Here is a 7,978-nt window from a genome sequence, read left to right as displayed (position 1 = left end):
GCATGGTATTGGGCTAGAAATGGATGTGCATACTAATAGAACAGAGGTGAATATTCTGTCACAGGCTCTCAGATATTTGATCACGTAATCTTTTTTTTTTTTTTTTTTGCTTTTTTTTTTTGGGTCACACCCAGTGATGCTCAGGGGTTACTCCTGGCTCTGCACTCAGGAATTACTCCTGGCAGTGCTTGGGGGACCATATGGGATGCCGGGGATCGAACCCAGGTCGGCCGCGTGCAAGGCAAACGCCCTACCCGCTGTGCTATCACTCCGGCCCCTGATCACGTAATCTTTGACAAAGGAGCAAGAAATGTGAAGTGGAACAAGGAAAACCTCTTCAATAAGTGGTGCTAGGAAAACTGAACAGCTACCTGCAAGAAAATGAACTCTGACCTCTGTCTAATGCCAGGCACAAAAGTCAGATCAAAGTAAATTAAAAACCTCAATATCAGACATGAATATATAAGGTACATGGAGGAAAATGTAGGCAGAACCCTCCATGACATTGAAGCTAAAAGCATCTTTAAGGATGGAATACCACTGACCAAGGAAGTGGAAACAAACATAAATAAATGGAACTACATTAAACTAAGAAGCTTCTGCACCTCAAAAGAAACAGTGACAGAGAAAGCCCAAGGAATGGAAAAAAATATTTACCCAATGCCCATCTGATAAGTGTTAATATCCAAGCTATACAAGACACTAGTAGAATTGTACAAGAAAAAAACCTCCAACCCCCCAAAAATGGGGAGAAGAAATGAACAGAAGCTTCCTCAAAAAAGAAATACAAATGGCCAAAAGGCACATAAAAAATGCTCTGCATCGCTAATCATCAGGGACATGCAAATCAAAACAACAATGAGATATCAACTCATACCACAGAGACTGGCACACATCCAAAAGAACAAAAGCAACCAGTGTTGATGTGGATGTGGGGAGAAAGGGACACTCTTTCAGTGTTGGTGGGAATACCGACTGATTCAGCTTTTTTGAAAAACAATATGGGCATTCCTCCAAAAACTAGAAATTGAGCTTCTATATGACCCTGCAATACCACTTCTGAGAATATATCCTGAGGGTGCAAAAAAGCACAGTAGAAATTACATCTACACCTGTATATTCATTGCAGCACTGTTCACAATAGCCATAATCTGAAAACATCCAAGTGCCTGAGAACAGACTACTGGTTAAAGAAACTTTGGTACATCTACACAATGGAATATTATGCAGCTGTTGGGAAAGATGAAGTCATAAAATTTGCTTATAAGTGGATGGTCATGGTCACTTAGTATCATGCTAAGTGAAATGAATCAGAAAGAGATGGACAGACATACAAGGACTGCACTCATTTGTGGAATATAAAATAACATAATATGAGACTGACACTAAGGACACAGGGCCAGGAATATTGCTCCTTAGTTTGAAACCTGTCTCATGAGAATGGGGAGAAGGCAGCTGGAATAGAAAAGGGATTACTAAGTCAGTGATGGTTGGAGGAATTTTTGGGGATGGGAAGTGTGTGCTGAAAGTAGATAAGGGACCAAACATGATAGCCTCTCAGTATCTGTATTGCAAACCATGATGCCCCAAAGTAAAGGGAGAGTATGGTGGAAATTGTCTGCCATAGAGGCAGGAGGAGGGTTGGAAAGGGGGTGTATACTGGGGATATTGGTGGTGGAGAATGTGCACTGGTAGAGGGATTGGTGTTCAACCATTGTATGACTGAAACTCAAACATGAAAGCTTTGTAACTGTATGACACGGTGATTCAATAGGAAAGAAAGAAAGAAAGAAAGAAAGAAAGAAAGAAAGAAAGAAAGAAAGAAAGAAAGAAAGAAAGAAAGAAAGAAAGAAAGAAAGAAAGAAAGAAAGAAAGAAAGAAAGAGAGAGAGAAGGAAGAGAGAGAGAGAGAGAGAGAGAGAGAAAGAAAGAAAGAAAGAAAGAAAGAAAGAAAGAAAGAAAGAAAGAAAGAAAGAAAGAAAGAAAGAAAGAAAGAAAGAAAGAAAGAAAGAAAGAAGAGGAAGGAAGGGAGGAAGGAAGGAAGGAAGGAAGGAAGGAAGGAAGGAGGGAGGAGAGGAGAGAGGAAGGAAGGAAGAAGGGAGAGAGAGAAGAAAGAAAGAAAGAAAGAAAGAAAGAAAGAAAGAAAGAAAGAAGAGAAGAAAGAAAGAAAGAAAGAAGAAGAAAGAAAGAAAGAAAGAAGAAAGAGAGAAAGAAAGTGAAAGAAGAAAGAAATAAAGAGAGAAAGAAAGAAGAAAGAAAGAAAGAGAAGAAAAAGAAAGAGAGAGAGAAAGAAAGAGAGAGAGAATAGATAGAAAGAAAGAAAAGAAGAAAGAAAGAAAGAAAGAAAGAAGAAGAATGAAAGAAGAAAGAAAGAAAGAAAGAAAGAAAGAAAGAAAGAAAGAAAGAAAGAAAGAAAGAAAGAAAGAAAGAAAGAAAGAAAGATAAAGTGAAATTTATTAGTTACACAGGCGGGGGGGGGCTTAGGGTTGGGGGCCTAGGGGCTTGGGGGGGTTAGGGGTGTGAGGGGGTGGGGTGGAGCTATACTGGGATTCCTGGTGGTGGAATATGAGCACTGGTGAAGGGATAGGTATTCGAGCATTGTATAACTGAGATTTAAACCTGAAAACTTTGTAACTTTCCACATGGTGACTCAATAAAAAATTAAAAAAATAAATAAATAAATTTTTTTTTAAAAAAAAAAAAGAAAGAAAGAAAGAAAGAAAGAGAACTGTACCATTTGACCCCCAGGTCAGTCAGCAGTTCCTGAAGTACACAGGCCAGTCTGGCTAGGCCCTGGAAGGTCTCTGCTAGAGTTTGGAAATCCAGAACCACCTCCAGTTCCCTTCTAGGAAGCTGCATTTAGACCTGAGTCATTTCACCCTAAGGCCACTCAACCCCTGAAGCATGTGGTCAATAACATGGCTGCACAATTTCTTCACTTCACATCTCACAGAGAAAATATACCAACATTCTAATTCTAGGCGCTCATTAACAAAACAACACACACAGAGACACACACACACAAACACACAGACACACACACACACACACACACACACACTCATCTCCAGGGTGCAGCAGGGACATGAGAAAGAAATGCAGAACCTCACCACCACCCCCACCGCCAACTCCCCCAACGCTTAGTCACTAAACATGGTACCCTGAAGTATGGTGCTTTGGAGCCTGGGAGAAGGAAGATGTTCACACTGTTGCCTGAATCCCTCAGAGTGAAGAGGGGAGCTGCTAGGCTGGGGTGGAGGGGCGGGGTGTGGCGGGGTGTGGCGGGGGGGAAAGGCACCTCCAAACCCAGTGCCCTGAGCTGGAGTTGTCGCTCCCGTGACCTGTAGGCCACCTCCAGAAAAGGGATATTTAGGCTCCTTGATCATTTTCCAATGGCCTCCTTGGGGCTCCGGCAACAAATCTGACCCCAACGTGCACTCCCTCCTTGCTGGGAACCATTTGCCTGAGGCTTCCGAGTCCTGACCACCCTAGCTAGAGATCTCGGCGGGCCACGCTCACCCCTAGTTCTGGCCCCCCATCAGTGCCTTCTGGCCCTCCTTTTCCTAGGGACCTCGCTGAGCAAGGTGGGGAGGCTGAACTACACCCAGTGGGCCAGCCACCTTGTTCAGTCTCTCTGAGATGTGGCGCTTGCAATAGGGTCGATTTTCTGTGTCTGTTTGAATCTTGGGTAAATAATCATTACCTTTTTTTGAATCTATAAAATTATTTCCTAAAGCAGAGCTTCCAGTTTTGCTGAAATTTGGCGAGACCTAAGGGAGGTGCTCCTACACTATCAGGAGCTCTTAGGCCAAAGGCGCCCCAGTGCACCCTGGCTGCCTCCCCTTCCACATTTGCACTCAGAGCTCAGGCCTCTTCAGACTCCTGGTGGCTTGGACTAGCCACCCCACGCCCCTGCTGGACTCCCCCACTCTCATCCCTTCCCTTGTGAAATTAGCAAGCTTCTGCTGCAAAAAGCAGGTTTCTTTTCTAATGGCTTTTTCTTTTCTGTGAACCAATAAACTTCAATAGTACACTTGGGAAAAGAGAGTGATGGCACTGAGGTTCTCAATGTAGTACTGCATTTCTCTGGTGTCGTTTATTTTCTATGCCCTCCCCCCAAATGCTAGACTAAAGCAAGTTATTGGTCAGACATTTATTTTAGCCATGAATAATTGAACAGCAGTTTATAACTTACAGTTCTCTGTGCTGGTCATTTAATGTGGCTGCAGTTCTTTGCTGAGCAGTTTATAACTTACAGTTCTCTGTGCTGGTCATTTAATGTGGCTGCAGTTCTTTGCTGCAGTTCTAGATCATGTTGAAAACACAAATCGCTTTTTTTTAAAAAAAAATAGAATCACTGCGAGATACACTGTTATAAAGTTGTTCATGATTGGGTTTCATTAATACAATATTCAATATCCATCCCTTTACCAGTGTACATTTCCCACCACCACGTCTCCAGTTTCCTCCTTCTTCTCTTCTTCTTCTTCTCTTCTTCTCTTCTTCTTCTTATCCTCCTCCTCCTCCTCCTCCTCCTCCTCCTTCTTCTTCTTCTTCTTCTTCTTCTTCTTCTTCTTCTTCTTCTTCTTCTTCTTCTTCTTCTTCTTCCTCCTCCTTCTCCTCCTCCTCCTCCTCTTTCTTCTTCTTATTCTTCCTCCTCCTCCTCCTCCTCCTCCTCCTTCTTCTTCTTCTTCTTCTTCTTCTTCTTCTTCTTCTTCTTCTTCTTCTTCTTCTTCTTCTTCTTCTTCTTCTTCTTCTTCTTCTTCTTCTTCTTCTTCTTCCTCCTCCTCCTCCTCCTCCTCCTCCTCTTTCTTCTTCTTATTCCTCCTCCTCCTCCTCCTTCTTCTCTCGTTTTACTTCTGGACATTATGATTTGCAATAAAAGTAATAAAACATTGTCATGTGTACTCCTTTACCTAATTTCAACACTCAGTTCATTTCATGTCCAGAACAAACCAGAGTCTCTGTATTTTGAAAATCTGAAAACCTTACGTGTTCTATATGTTTTAATCATAAATGAATCTTTATGTGGTGATGTAAAAACTATGATAAGTAAATTAATAATATGTAATAAATTATCCTCAGATGGAACCAGTCATGACTAAGATAAATAGGGGGAAAGAAGTGTAATACACTTAAGTTTTTGAGAGTAAAATAAGAGAAATAGCACTGTAGCACTGTCGTCCCATCCCATCCCATTGTTTATTGATTTGCTCGAGTGGACACCAGTAATGCCTCCATTGTGAGACTTGTTGTTACTGTTTTTGGCATATCGAATATGCCATGGGGAGCTTGCCAGGCTCTGCCATGTGGGTGGGGTACTCTCGGTAGCTTGCCGGGCTCTCCGAGAGGGATGGAGGAATCAAACCCGGGTCAACTGAGTGCAAGGCAAATGCCCTACCTGCTGTGCTATTGCTCCAGCCCAAGAACTGAATTTAAAACCTGTTCAAAATAAATGGATGTTTAAACACACTTCTGACAATATTTAAGGCTGTTCTGATGAGTGCATTGTGAAAATCATTCTTAATGAATTTTTAATTGAATGTCGAGAATGTTGGTTTTTTTTGTTTGTTTTTGTTTTTTTTGCTTTTTGGGTCACACCCGGCGATGCACAGGGATTACTCCTGGCTCTGCACTCAGGAATTACCCCAGGCGGTGCTCAGGGGACTATATGGAATGCTGGAAATCGAACCCGGGTCGGCCACATGCAAGGCAAATGCCCTACCCACTGTACTATCGCTCCAGCCCCCGAGAACATAATATAATGCACAAGGTATTCTTACCATTAGGTAGTCTTCAATAAAAGTTTAAATGCAAAATATGGTACCCTGAAGACTGAAACAGTAATCATGAGTTATATGACCTTAATTAATAAGGACTTAAGAGAGGAAGTGCTGAGGATATTTAAAGAGCTCAAAAAAACAATGGAACAGACAGCAGGTAAAACACAAGAGGATATGGAATCACAAAATAGAAAACTACAAACAGAAATGACTTAATTAAAGAATTTGGTAGGTGACATAAAAAACTCACTGGAAGGCCTCAGTATCAGCATAACAGTAGCTAAAAGCAAAGTCAGTGAACTCCAAAGTAAAATGCAGAAAACCTCCAAAGAACAACAAACGATTTTTTAAAAATACTAAAAATAAATGAACAACAGACAAAAGAAATCTGGGATGAATTCAATAGGAACAACATAAGGATTATCAGGGTCCCAGGGGGACAGGAAGGCAACCCTCATGATAAAGCAACAGTCAAAAGCATCACTGCTGAAAAATTCCCAGAGCTGGAAAGCACAGGCACACAGATCCACGAGGCCCAAAAGGTACCAACTCACAGAGATCCTAGTAAGAATACTTCAAGCAGAGAGACACACAAACGAACCTCGGACCCAAGCAACTTACTACAGAGATAGAGATGTCCCTGGACTTTGCAATAGATCATTTTCACTGAGCTGCTCCAGACGGGGGTAGGTGCCGTCCCTCGGCCTTCCCCCTTGGAACTCCGGCGACCACCCTTTTCTAGAAATCAGCAATAAGCTCCAGGTATGAGCAGTGGTGGTGCCAAATGCCAGGCCTCACAGGACAGGGGAGGAGTGGGCACTCCTTTCCCCTGCCCTGATGGGGCTCTGAGATGATGCAACACCTGGCCACAGTCTACCTGAGCTCCCACACCGCCAGGAGCCAGAGACACACAAACGAACCTTGGGCCCGAGCAACTTGTTGCAATGATCTCTGCAGACCATAATTATTAAAATTTTAGAATTCCTAGAGCATGCAGCCACATGACATTATGTTGCCTCCAAGACAAACAATACAAAACATATTGTCTAGCATAGCCTTTTCGGCAGGTATGAGTGGTGATGGGACTGATCTCGAAATATTGAAGGTAACTAAAGTAGAGAAAGAATATTGTGCAAATTGTGTGCCATGCAGGCAGGGGGAGATGTGGAATGGGGAGAAGGGAGGATACTGGGGATTTTGGTGGTGGATAATGTGCACTGGTGAAGGGATGGGTGTTGGATGACTGTATGATCAAAACTCAAACACAAAATCTTTGTTACTGTACCTTACAGTAACAATAAAATTTTTTTTTAATTTTAAAAAAGAATACCCCAAACCACACCCTAATCAGAATGATGAATGCTATAGATAGAGATACAATATTTAAAGCAGCAAGATCAAAGAAAGAAATTACATAAGAAGAAGCATTGATAAAACTTACAGCAGAATTATCATATGAGATCCTCCAGGCCCAAAGGCAATGGCGGGATATAGTTTTTAAAAACTTAATCAATGTCTCACCAAGAATACTTTGCCCAGACACACTCTCATTCAGATTTGAAGAGACAATACACAACTTTACAAATAAACCAATTCAGAAGTTTCATAGATTTAAAAATTTTGCTACACAAACTAGGAGGTGTACTCTAAGACAAAACAAATCTCACAAGCAGATCAAACTTTTACAGAATGGTGGCACAAAAGTACATGAAAATAATCTCACTCAATGCTAATGTCCTAAATGCACCATTTAATCAGTACAGAGTGGTAGGATAGACTATAACATTAAAGCCAAACTTCTGCATATTACAAGAAACACAGTTGAACATGAGGGCAAATACAGACTCAAAGTCAAAGGTTGGAAGACAGTATTCCATGCAACAACCCCCACAGAAGGTTGATATCACTGTATTAGTATAAGATAAAACAAAATTCAAGATTAAAATAGTGATGAGATAGTGAATCATTTCTTAATGATGAAGAGATATGGAAGAAGTCACCTTCTAAACATATGTCCACCTAACAAGGAACTAGCAAAATACATAAAACAACTGTTAATAGACTTGAAGACAGATATCAACAATACAATAATATTTGGATATTTCAACATCACTCTATAACCACTTGATAGATCAACCATATTAAAACTCAGCAAGGAATTACTGGATTTGAAGAAAGAAATGGAAGAGAAAGGTT

The sequence above is a fragment of the Sorex araneus genome, chromosome 2, assembly GCF_027595985.1.
Source record: "Sorex araneus isolate mSorAra2 chromosome 2, mSorAra2.pri, whole genome shotgun sequence".
Taxonomy (NCBI): domain Eukaryota; kingdom Metazoa; phylum Chordata; class Mammalia; order Eulipotyphla; family Soricidae; genus Sorex; species Sorex araneus.
This window is presented reverse-complemented; position numbering follows the sequence as displayed.